This window comes from Stylophora pistillata, chromosome 8 (assembly GCF_964205215.1).
Source record: "Stylophora pistillata chromosome 8, jaStyPist1.2, whole genome shotgun sequence".
Lineage (NCBI taxonomy): Eukaryota > Metazoa > Cnidaria > Anthozoa > Scleractinia > Pocilloporidae > Stylophora > Stylophora pistillata.
This window is the reverse complement of record NC_142526.1, coordinates 3,006,067-3,018,851: the sequence shown is the minus strand read 5'-3', so window position 1 is coordinate 3,018,851 and position 12,785 is coordinate 3,006,067. Positions and strand designations below refer to the sequence as shown.

At 36.2% G+C, this 12,785-nt stretch overlaps 2 long non-coding RNA genes and 1 pseudogene across 3 annotated transcripts; 1 reads left to right on the top strand and 2 right to left on the bottom strand.

Moving 5' to 3' along the window:
• Positions 1–2,278: 2,278 nt before the first annotated feature.
• LOC148724436 (uncharacterized) lies at positions 2,279–12,681 on the bottom strand (annotated as a pseudogene). Its single transcript, XR_015991212.1, has 7 exons — positions 12,401–12,681; positions 11,059–11,199; positions 10,121–10,311; positions 9,460–9,606; positions 9,177–9,236; positions 7,974–8,232; positions 2,279–3,829 (listed from the first exon to the last, which is right to left on the bottom strand). The product of XR_015991212.1 is annotated as an uncharacterized LOC148724436 (transcript).
• Positions 4,166–5,413, bottom strand: LOC148724438 (uncharacterized). The gene is made up of 2 exons (XR_015991213.1): positions 5,160–5,413; positions 4,166–4,877 (listed from the first exon to the last, which is right to left on the bottom strand). It is a non-coding gene; the product is annotated as an uncharacterized LOC148724438 (long non-coding RNA).
• On the top strand, positions 5,514–7,317 carry LOC148724437 (uncharacterized). Its single transcript, XR_015991214.1, has 2 exons — positions 5,514–5,793; positions 5,982–7,317. It is a non-coding gene; the product is annotated as an uncharacterized LOC148724437 (long non-coding RNA).
• Positions 12,682–12,785: the final 104 nt, after the last annotated feature.

Here is a 12,785-nt window from a genome sequence, read left to right as displayed (position 1 = left end):
CGAAATTGACACACCCGTAACGAAATTAGCACGTGCCGGAATTACGGAGGAAAAGTTATAAGTTGTAATTATTTCAGGCGACTTAACGGATTATGTTGTTAAAATGGTAAACAGGCAGTCAGCGCTACTCTGTAAAAGTGTTCTGCAAATTGCGCAGAGGTTTAACGCGATCAATTGCTAACTCTGGATCTTCGCTTTATTCGTTATGTTGTCGTGTTATTGTACATCAAGTAGCAAATCAACCACAAGGCACACACGACGTCGATCGTCCTCCAACCTCCATGATACTAGACTATTTCTTAAAATATCATTTTCCTGGCGAAGGTAATGTTCAGTAATAGTTTTTATCGACTAATTTCTTCATAAAATTGTTCTAAAGGTTTTTTTTTTTTTGTCCTTTTCTAGATAGTCCAGTAGTCAGGTTTAGCACATGATTTCATTATAGCATATAACTACCGTATTCCTCTCCAGTGTTCACAATTGTGGGTACGGACGTCTGTGTTTCAAGATTATTTTTGACGGTGAATTCATGTTTCTGCAAGAAGATATCATAACAGCTATTTACTGTGGGTTGGCTAACCATGTGAAGTTTTTCTAAATTCTTTTAACGAGATTAGCACGAGCGCTGGTGTCCTTGCGCTATGATGACCATGATAATGTGAAACTTCTCCACTACATCGAGAAGCCATGTTTTTCTGGCAATCAAAGTAACAAACGTGGAAGAATCATCGCATCTAGGTAAAGTTGGGAAGGGGGGGAGTTAAGGTGTGAGGCGTGGGAGGAGGGAGAAGGGGAAGGCGAGGAAAAAGAGACGGAACGGTGACGTACTGGGACACCGCGATTCATTTTTCTTTTTTCAATCGATTGCTGCTGAAAAAAAAAAAAAAAAAAAAAGAGAAAACGTGTTGTGCGTGGCATATCTTCAAACTACATCTTTGAACTGAAACACTCGAAGGCTGAGTAATGCTACAGCTGTTTACCTCTAACCTCAATGACTGGGAACCAGACCCCCAGACAAGCCAGAGGGAGGGAGGTCACGAACTTACGCTGCTCTTTGCACCCTTCAATTGAAATGTATTTCCATTTCGAAAATGGATACGACCCTATCGATCTTGTTGTTCAATTTCGCCAAGAAAAGAAAGTGGCAAAGGATATTGGATTAACGCAAAGAAGCCACTTTCTCGGTTTAATGGAAAATCTTGTTTGCCATTTCCATGAGATCCGAAACGTGGAGTCGACAACCTCCATTCGTACAGGAATGTCAATGGAATTGATAAAGATGAAGATGTCCAACGAGGCCGAAAGCATTTTAAGTCACTTGAATGATCATAACCTGTCAAAGTTGCCACAGCGGAGGAAACGAGTGAGGAAACAAATTTCTAAATACCCCTGCAGTGTGAGTATGACTTGTAGTTTTCAATGTAACGGACAGTTAGACGGGGTCAGGAGGAGGGGTCAAGCAAGGTTTGGGGATTTTGATATTTTCTGTCCAAAAATTGTCATATTTGCCACCCCTGTCAGGACACCGAAATTGGTGAAAAAAGTGTCTAAATCCCTACCTTAGGGCAAGTGAGTGTGGTCATTTATAACGATTGCCAAAATTCATCATGCACCCAAGGGACATGAATGACAGAAAATCAAAACACCTACCTTGGGGACTGCCCTCACAGTCAAATTTCCATGGCTAGCCTGACAACCCCCTTCTCCTTGGGCTTTATGTTAAAAGGTACATATGTAGCACTATGATGTATAACTATAAACAAAAGACACCCATCTTGGTACTCAAAAGGATTCGAACCACAGAGGTGGTGGAGTCTGTACAGTGCTGTGAGAATGACATCTAGAATTATACCTTTAAGATGTTGGTATTGGCCCATCCCTTCCTATCATAAGAAAATACTTTGGGAAACAATCTGCAACATTGCTGGATTATTATTTTATTAGCACAGCAGTGTATGGGAATCTGGAATTTTATTTGCACGAAACAATGTTACATATGAATAGATCACTCTGCAGAGAGATATTTGCAGGTGATATGTTGATGCTTGGCCTATCTAGATCTAATGATCTCAGCTACCTGTCATTTTGCAATTAAAAGCTAAGCAGTCATGATGATTCAAAAATGAAATATTCACATATCTAGTTTGCTATAATTTTATTTCCAGATGTGCCAGAAGGAATACAATAATCTTTCAAACCATTTGAAGCATGCACATAAGCTGAGTAAGAGTGAAGTTGAGGGGCTAAATAGGGAAAAGAATCAGGAAAAGGGCAAAGGAAATCAGGAAAATAGGTAATTTATTAAATTTCTTATTGTTCTGAGTTCTGCTTTCAAGAGGATTGTGTTCATTGTAGTTACATAGATTAGTGTTTTCTCTACTGTAAACAGCATTCTTAACCTTTTTCAATTCATGCTCATTTTGACACATTGCATTTTCCCTATATTTTCAGCAAAACCACGAGGCGCATGAGATGTTGTCCACTACGGGGATGTACCTGGGTTGGACAACGCTTCGATTACCACCTACCAAAAGTACACAATATCGGCAAAGATTCTGAAAAGTACTTGTCACTAGTCCACAAAAGATGCTGAGTTTTAATTTTAAGTTAATTTTTTTTTTTTGTACAAGTGGTCTTTGTTACAAAATATGAAATGCATATAACGTATTGTTATAATATACAACATAAAGGTAATAAATTAAAAGTATTTTATACTACATTTTCTGTTCATTTATAGAGTCACACACCACTTGGGTTGACCACTGAAAATGATCAACAAATGAGCAAAAAAACATCTAGGCTAATCATTATCTATAGTTTGATAATAGTAACAATTTAAGAACCACGATTAGGATTCTCTGTTTGTCAGCTGGCTATCATTGAAAATTGGCTTTCTGACAGGTTCTTCGAAAAAGTATGTTAAATTAAAGTTTATGTTTGATAAAACAAAAAAAAATGCTACCAGTTTGAGTTCCTGTTTTCTGTCTACATATACAGCAGTAGTTACATATAATTTGGGGGAAGTCATTAGTAGCATAGTCTATAAAATTATATGATGGTGATTGATAATGATTTCAGTGATTTGAGTGGAAAATGAATTCATAAGCTTTGAGTTTTGATATTTTACATTGTTGGATGGAATGTTCCTTTTTTGTTACATGGATCTTGAAGTTTTGTCTAAATAGCAATTCAAAGATGTGCTCGTATGTGGCACTAAAAACTTCTCAATGTAGTTCTTCATGTGATTTATGATTTTATGCCTTTCTAGTCTTGTGCCCACACTGAATTAAAGTACATAAATATTGTTAAATTTCAAATAATAGTGCTACTTCTTAAGGAGCTTATATTGCATTGTTAAATACTTCAGGTATATTAAAATACTGGTCATCTGAAATTTCTATCCTCTGCAAAAAATATAATGGCCTATAGGGTCCATTTTTGATCAAGTTGGCAATAGTAACACAATCCTGATGATTGTTAAGTAATTTGTAGTTGGATTGGCCTTGTAAGTCAAGCCAATACCCTTTTAGCTTGAAAATAAATGATGCTTTAACTAGTTTTGATGGATTCTGGATACTGTAGAAATGCCAGAATTTCTCATCTTCTGACTCAGTAAACACTGGGACAATAAGCCCTTGTGCTTCTGTGGAGTGTTGAATATTAGCACCGACAGCAAGCCATGCATCATCTTCAAAATAAAAACTATATATATTCATTTAATCTTAGTCTCTCTTCCTGGTCAAGTCTGAACTCCACAACCTCCACATCTTGTTCTTTAATCTTCTCAGACAGTCTAACTACCCTTTCTGCACATTGTCTGTCCACTACCCTTGCGAAATGGTTTCCTAGCTTTCTAGGATTCCTAGGAATTTCCTAGGAATTTCTTAGGAGTCAGTGGAATTTTCCTAAAAACATTTAAGCTCTCTTAAGAGGTGTGAACAAACATTACTAGGTTCCTAAGAATTTCCTAGGAAATTCCTAGGAATGATTACAGGTAGAATTTACATAAAAAATAGATTCTTGATCCTTGGGAAATTCTTAGGAATTTACTAGGAAAAATTATTTTTTAAAATAAAACCTTAATTTTTAAGAATTATACTTGTGAGTTTAGCTTTTGAAAGAAAAGTGCCATTTTAGATGTTTCAAAAAGTCACTACTTGCAATATACCACAAATTTTTTTTATTTTGCATTATAATTTACAACTCATTAATTTTAAAGCAGATATTCTTGAAGTTTATACAATTTCCAATAAAACATTAATTTTTTATCCTTCAATTGCATATCACAATACATTGAAATAAAAATTTACTGTAGTAAAGAATACAAGCAGAAAACTAAATCAAATGCAATTCAAGTGAGATTTTCAATCCATGTGTTTGGTGCTCCAGTCAGATAATAAAAAATGCTATACTGCAAGGACAGCGACTCTGACCACACTGAAATACAAAGTTATATCAGCCTGAGGCATCCCTGAAAAATGGTTTATCACAATGTGTAAGATTCAGCCAACATAATTTTGCACTGTCTCCTGATTTATTCCAATTATATGGTGAATTCTACATACTTTCCATTTAAAGTAAACTTAAGTTCAATATAGATAGTATCACGTATCAATTTATTTGCCAGATTAGAATATTTTATACAAAAAGCTTAAGAACATATCTTTACTTAAATATTATAACAAGGAAGTCTTATTTGAAGCGATGGGAAATTTCAAATCTGGCATATTGAGACTTAAAAAGTGATATTTTCTTATATCTAACCACAGACAGCATTAAAGTTTGGAAATCTTATTATAACATGGTTTCTGGAATTGCCAGTTAGAAGCATAATCTTCTCCAAAATTTCAGTGACACTCTTTGCTTTCAGGTCAGACCTAAAACATTGAGAATAAGAAATATCAATGCGATGCTTCTTTTCAAAAAGTGCTAGAGGAATAAAAGAATAGTTGTAGGTTCAGAAGGAACAGTTGAGGAAGAGAGGATTTTGAAACTAATTTCTTAAGCTTAATTGCCATTTTTATAAAAGAATTGCTTATCAATTCTATAGTTTTTTTCGTACTGGTTTTGAAACTTACAAGCATCATTGAAGCTTGAAGTGCATTGAGACATTGTGAAATGCGCTATATAAGCTTAAGCATTACATTACATTTTCTTACCCGATCCAACGTAACGATGCACAGAGCGCATGTGATTTTCCATTGTCTGTTGTCGTGAGAGAACACGTTTACAAGCCGTACATTCATACTTCTCTTGGCCGTTAAGTTTGACAAATCTGTAAATTTGATGTTCATTCCCATCCATGGTTCATACTAGCAGGCGTTAACACTAACTTTAAAAGTCATTTATCGCTACTTCGATCACCGTTCATAAGATGGCGACCATGGCGCTGAATGGATCACACGATCACTAGTCCCAGTCTTTCATGAGCAAAATCTTCACATGACCGACACATGACCAAGTATAATCCAATAAGGTGAAGTTTCCAGGCTTGCCGCTCATTTCAACGTTCTATTCCGCTCCACAACGTCCTTTACTCGAAAGTTTTGTGCGTTGCAGCTGAGTCTTGCTGTGTTCTTCTCTGAGCTAAACGTTTTAAAGCGTTCGCAGCGTTATGTGGGTTCTGGTCGAATGGATCGAAGAAGGTCATAGCATAAGCGTCTTAAAAGACAAAGACATAATACGTTATGGAAAAGAAATCGCAACACGAATAGAATAATGTCGTGGAATTGTCGCCATACGAAGTAAAAGAGGGCACTCAGATTTTCAAGGCGAAAGTTATTTCTGTTCATAGTAAGTATTACACTTTTATTTGGTTAATCGTTGTCATATGTATCATTTCTACTTCTATCGATTGATTGCAGAACATGAATAAATATGTAAGAATTTTAAGCTTAGCTTTAAAAGTAGCTTTTCTAAGTTTCATTAGTTTAAACTGAATATAATGGTAATAAATGCTTCTTATTTGTATCATTTTAAAGGTACTAAAGGTGAAGCTACAAAGCAAGAACTTAGTTTGCTTGTTCCAGGTAATTTTGAGTTAAAGGCTTTTCATAACTTTTGCACGTGTGACAAAGCGAAGCGCCATTTTGCGGGGTGACGACGTTACAGCGGACCAATCCTTTTCCATCCCCCTAGAAAAAAGCATTTCTGCTTTAGAGTACACTTTAAAGCTTTTAATAGCCCATAGTCTTTTTGTATGCCTAGATCATTTGTGAAAATTCACATCACTTTTGGTTTATTTGTACGACAAAGATCCAATATAAAACCTTCGCAAATTATATAGGAACTGTCTCAGAAGATATTGAAAGCATGAGAGACACCAGCGTTGCAACTTTATATCAGAAGACACTGTTTATATGTAGCGATTATTCGCAGAGGGTGAGGTGAATATCGTCGAATAATCCCCAAGACGAAGTCGTGGGGATTATTCGACAATATTCACCGAGCCTGAGGTGAATAATTGTTTTAGTATAATTTCAGAGCTGAACAATAGAGAATTTTCAAAAGTCATAACATTTTAGTAACATTTATTAACATTTTATTTTAACATTTTATATAAACCGCACAGAGCGGTTTATATAGCGTCTTAGTATGATTTCAGAGCTGAGCAAAGAGTTCCAGCCATCTGATTTGTCGAGCAGTTCCTTATATGATGCTATATAAACCGCCCCACGCGGTTTATATAAAATGTTAAAATAAAATGTAAATGTTACTACAATGTTATGACTTTTGAAATTTCTCTGTTGTTCAGCTCTTAAATTATACTAAAACAATTATTCGCCTCAAGTTCGGTGAATATTGTCGAATAATCCCCTCGACTTCGTCTCTGGGATTATTTGATGATATTCACCTCGCCTTCCGCGAATAATTGTTAAATAAGGAACCGCTAGAGCAATCAGATTGCTGGAAACTCTTTGCTCAGCTCTGAAACTATACTAATTAATAATTAAAATGATATCACATAAGAATAACAATCTTAATTAGTTCAGATGCCAAAATAGCATTGACATGTTTGTGCGCGCATTTTATCAGCCGGAATGAAAACATGCTCCACTGGAAAATAATGATTTTGCCAAAAATGTATATTTTGATCCAAACTTTTCAAATTGCATCAGCCTTGCACGATTTCTGATAATTGATATGTGTGAATCCTAAGTTGTCAATTTATTAATCCTTTGAATGATCTTTTACTGTTTGTTTTGCATTCCAAGTAATTTTGTATATACATGTACAATCTATAGTAACAACAAAAAGTATTGTTAATTATAATGTTTATTTGAGTTGTATATAATAAATTCAATTCAATTCCTATCATATGGTGTTGTATGTTTTATGCAGTTAAGTGCAATTTAATGGAGTTGACAACGTGGAGCACAAGTGCTACCCGGCGCAGTCAGCGGTCTGGCATGCACCTATATTCCTTTTGTTCTTGGTCCACGGGGTGTTGTTCAGTTTTGTTAGTGTTTTAGTCAGTGTTTTTCTGAGCGTTAGCATTTTTCCCTGTTTTTCTCCTTCTGTGTGGGGGCTCATGGCTGGGTCGCCTGGATTTGCCATCCATGGGAGCAGTCTTCATCTAGGAGCTGGCTGCCAATAGTGGAAGCTCCTGGATGTCTCATGCACCCTACCTCCACTTTGTGGGGCAGTTGTTAAAGTGTCTATATTCTATTTTTCCTATTTTCCTAAGAAATTCCTAGGAGTTTCCTAGGAATTTCCTTAGGGACCTAATCTTGGTCAGACAAAAGTGAAATGTGTATCCTAAGAAATTCCTAGGAATTTCCTAGGATTTTTTTTTGGATTTTAATTTTTTCACTCCTAGGAATTTCCTAGGAAATTTCTAGGAATTCTTTGAATTCTTCGTCCCAATTTACTGTGAAATTTCACACCTTATTCCTAGGAATTTCCTAGGAATATTCTTAGGAAATTCCTAGGAAAATCTTAGGATTTCCTAGGAATTTCCTAGATCTTTTCGCAAGGGTATCCTGGACAGAAGAATGACTACTGTTTCAGGCTGAGTTAGAGAGGGAATAACATTCCTGTTGCTTTGCAAGTTGATATCTAAATTATCGGTAATCACAAATTTAATTTCGCTCTTTTTCTCCATTATGGCCTTGAGTTGCTTAGTGCCATAATGGAAGGGTTTCTGAAAGAAAATGCCATCTGGGAGATTTTCTACTGTAAAACCCCCACGTAGATATGGCACCCTGCTGCCTGGTTTCTTTATTGCTTCACCTACAGTGCAAAAGAAAGAGAAACATTGATTGGTAATGATAATAGTACTGGGTGGAGTAAAATTTAGGAAGTAATTGGGGAAGTAATGAGCCTGAGTACCCCTGAAATGTATGACAGTAAGTCTTATTGACCATTTCCACATGTCCCATCATACACTTTCTTTGCTAAAATGTGAGACACAAGGTAGGAATAAGTAATTCAATTTCATTGGCTGTTGCCATTTTCCACTGGATTTTCATTGGCTGCATATTACTGTCAGATTTGACCTGTCCAATTACAAGCAGCTGTAATGATTATCACACCGGCCAAATTGGACAGTTTGCTTATTACAGTATTCAGATAAAAGATCAAATAACCGCTGTTCAGAATCAATCAGGTTTGAGGATTTTGTTATAGACATCATCATCATCTTTGTTGTTACCGCCTCCAAGTTAGTTAAATTGCTTAGAGCGCCGAATTGTGTTGTGCGGGCTCGAGGCCCAGTCGGATCAATACTCATGGCCTTAAAATACCTGAGGAGAATTTTCTACCTTTCGACAATATCAAGAAATGGATAGATATTCTAGTCTTCTTGGATAAGGATGAATAAACTGTAGGCCCCATCTCCTGCAGGGTTATAGAGGTAGGAAATGTGAATTTCCCACACACGAGATTACTGTGTGATGGATGTCCTCCACTGGGGTGGGATGTGTGGGGGGAAAGGTGAGGTTGTTACATGGACTGAAGTGGCTGGCAGAGGCACCTGATAATGTTGACGTCCGATCTCAACCTTAATAACATTGTAAACCTTAGCAATTCAGCCCATGCTGCTATTAAGGTATATATCGAATAAGCCATTCACAACCAATCAGCTAATAATAATAGTGATGACAATGATGATGATGATGACAACAATTACATGTTAACATCTGTAAAGTAAATAATATGTATATTTTAAAACTTACTGTATTTGGAATTGAATAGCTATTGTACATCTTTGTATGTGAACCTCTCATTGGTGCAAGCTAAATGAATAAAGAGAGAGGTACTATGTAGTTTCTGGTCTATTTTGATAACATATTCACCTTATTTACAATCACGAATAATCTCGTCAATTGGATGACACACTGAATAGTATAAGCCACTGATATAAGCTTCTGCTAAATACAGTTGCATGCCAAAAAATCAACAGAACACTTTCAAAGATGTTTATAATATTACTAATTCAAAGTAATAATATTATAATACCAAAGTGGTCTCGGAATTTGATGTTGATGTCAGGATTCAGGCATAAAAAAGAGTACCCTGCACTTGATCCAAAGTTGTACACTTGGCCTGAAGTGTCTTGAAAAATCAGAGAAGATTCACAGCCTAAGTGACTTCCAGAAACATGATCTGTTGAAGTAGATGAAAAAGTAAAATGTGGCACGAGGATAATTACTCAAAAGGACACAAACATCTGCATGTTCCATTAATTACCACAGAGTATAATTAACAATTATTCGCCGAAGGAGAGGTGAATATCATCAAATAATCCCCGAGACGAAGTAGAGGGGATTATTCCACAATATTCACCGAACCTGAGGTGAATAATTGTTTTAGTATAATTTCAGAGCTGAACAACAGAGAAATTTCTAAAATCATAACATTTTAGTAACATTTACTAACATTGTATTTTAACATTTTATATAAACCATGCAGAGCGGTTTATATAGCGTCATATATGGAACCGCTCGACCAATCAGATTGTTGGAAACTCTTTGTTCAGCTCTGAAATTATACTAACAACAATTAGAAATTATTCATCCACTTTTAATAAAGTTTTAAATTATTCTGAATTTTCATGGTTTATGCTGCCTAATTGGAATTTGACTTAGAGATTATTTCTTAAAGTGATTGAAATCTTTACCTCATTTAGAAGATTTTTCCTGTGAGCTGATATCAACTTAGATTTTTGAGCCTCACTAAGCTCTGAAACATCTGGGGCCTTTAAACTTTCTGCTTTTCCTTTGAACTCATCTTTTTCTGCAGATGTCATGTCATGCCACTTCTTGGCAGCTTCTTTGTTCTTTTGAGGCAAAGACAATTTCTTGCACTCATCTAGCAAAAAAAAAAAAAAAAATTAAAGTTCTCATTTCCACAGAATATCAATTGAGTTAGTTTGATTATTATAGTGTCACTGCATGATTTTCAGTTTCCTCAGATCAGCAATCGAAGATCTAACTAAAATTGAAAATAAATTAATCAACCACTCCATTATGTTGTCAAAGGTTAAAAGAAGCTGAGGATGAAAACTCTTTTGGGTTACAATATAGAGCTCTGTTGGACCCCCACCCTTGCAAGTACCCCTCCTGGGGTTTAGAAACATTTAACAAAACCACTGTCCATCATTGATTTAAATCTGGTATTCTGGCACCAAAATAAAACTAACATCCAGCAGACAAAGTTAGGAGAGAAAGCTACAATATTCATTTCTTAGAAATAATTCACTGGTAGAGGTTTATTAATGATACCCATAGACGTACAGGCACCCTTGGACTTGGAGGGGGGGACTGTGACCTCCATGCCTGAAAAAAATTACACAATTTCCTAATGTGTTAGCATTAAACTGATGCAGAACTGCCTTAAAATTGATTCTACTGTTGCCTGAATTCTAAGCATTTTGCCTGACAAATGCTGAAAAACTATTTTAAATGGAGGGGGGGAGGGGAGGATTTGCAAACCCATCCCCCAGGATTGTAATGACTCTAATGTTACCCTATAATTATTTTAGCAATGGTCTATAATAGTTACAATGCACGCAAATAATTTGTTCTTAGTGTTTGAAAACATTATCAGGCCTCTCACCTGACTTGAAATACTCTGAACAGAACAAGACTTGTTGTAGGAGTGTGAGCCACGTGAACCCGTCGGAATCTTAATTGGCTTTGGAGCTGCTTGTACTCCAGAACTTATCTTTTCCTTTTGTCTAGCATTTCCAATCCATTTCTATATAAATGTATCACATTAAAATAACATATTTCAAAATGCCTTAAGCTACAATAGCAACCCTTCCCTTTTTGCCCTCTTTCCCTTGCTGGCCCTATAGAGGCCCAGCCAAGGTAAATTCCCACAAGGGACATGGCCAAAAAAGTAGTGATAGCATAATATATGAAAGTCTGAAAAAATTAAGATCTTGTTCACCAAAATTCCGACAACAACAACAAGGTGGAGAAATATAGACAAAATAATGACACCGTAGGTTTTTAAATTCAGACAAGCAACACAGGGAACCCCCTGGCAGGACCTGACCCTATTAATATCGATGCAAGCTGTACGCAGAAGCTCTGAGCTTGTATACTTTACTTGATCAATAGATTGTATTCGATCCAGAACAGAATGATTGGCTGGCAACAAATTAATAAAGGTAGATCTTCTTGGCATGTACATGGATGTCGAATGGATGATAAATGTAACATTCAACCACTCTAGATTGAGGATGTAACCTAAACTTCGAGCCAGGATTCGATCGTTAGCTTTCAGGTTACCTACTATTAACACTTTTAGGTTAGCCTACTTGTCAGCTCCAATTAGCCAAACTTGTGCTCCGGTTGGCCTCAGAGCACTCAGGTTAGCCTAACTAGCTCTTCTGTTGGCCAACAGGGCACTAAGGTTAGCCTACGTTTCACTAAGGTTGATTACGTTAGCTCTCAATAGGGTAACACAAAATAACTATTCTTTATAATTTATAATAACGAATGAGTAAACGCCTATCTTCTTTTACCGGTATATTCTTGATCATTGATTATACTGCAGACTGCAAGCGTATTTTGGAGCATAAAACGGTACAAAACAATTATTTAAAAAAAAACATGGGAGCTTCCTTTAATTAACGAGGCAAACAATTACCACAACGCCTCATTATGAATAGTACAATCGTACAGTGAACTTCCTTGACCTTGGTGTATGACGGGCAAAATTTTGTTTAAGATTCAATCCTTTAAAAGATAAGTTGGTACAGTACATAGAGTAAGGGAAGTTCTGAAGGACAATATACCACTACATCATTTACATATGTCGGTGCGCTTTGAAGAAAGAAGCAGTCACCACAATGATCGCTATTATTATTCAACGAGATGTAAATAAGTGGCGGGGTATTCCGCATACATCAAACATGGTAATGTTTCAGTCCAACTAATAAATATCTTACCTTTACTTGATCAATAGTCAGCCCAGTTTCCTCGGCTGCCACACCAATCTTTCCCGTATTATCAGAACTGCATGTTTTCATGCCGCCGTCATAATATTCTTGTAGTTTTGACTTTTGTACATCGCTTATTTTATTATATGTTCTTTTGCGAGCTCTACTTGTATCCTTGTCAGTCATAGTGACGAAGAAGCGCCAAAAGTACACGACAAAGCCGATAATACCTGAACCAAGTAGAGCTAGCGAATTCGTAACTATTCGGTAAAGGATTTCCCCTTACGCATTCCAAGTGAAGGAATTTGATTGGTCGAAATGTTTATACATATTTAATAAGCTACTGGGAAGACTTATACCCCATTCACACCAGAAAACTTGTTTAGTTAAACCA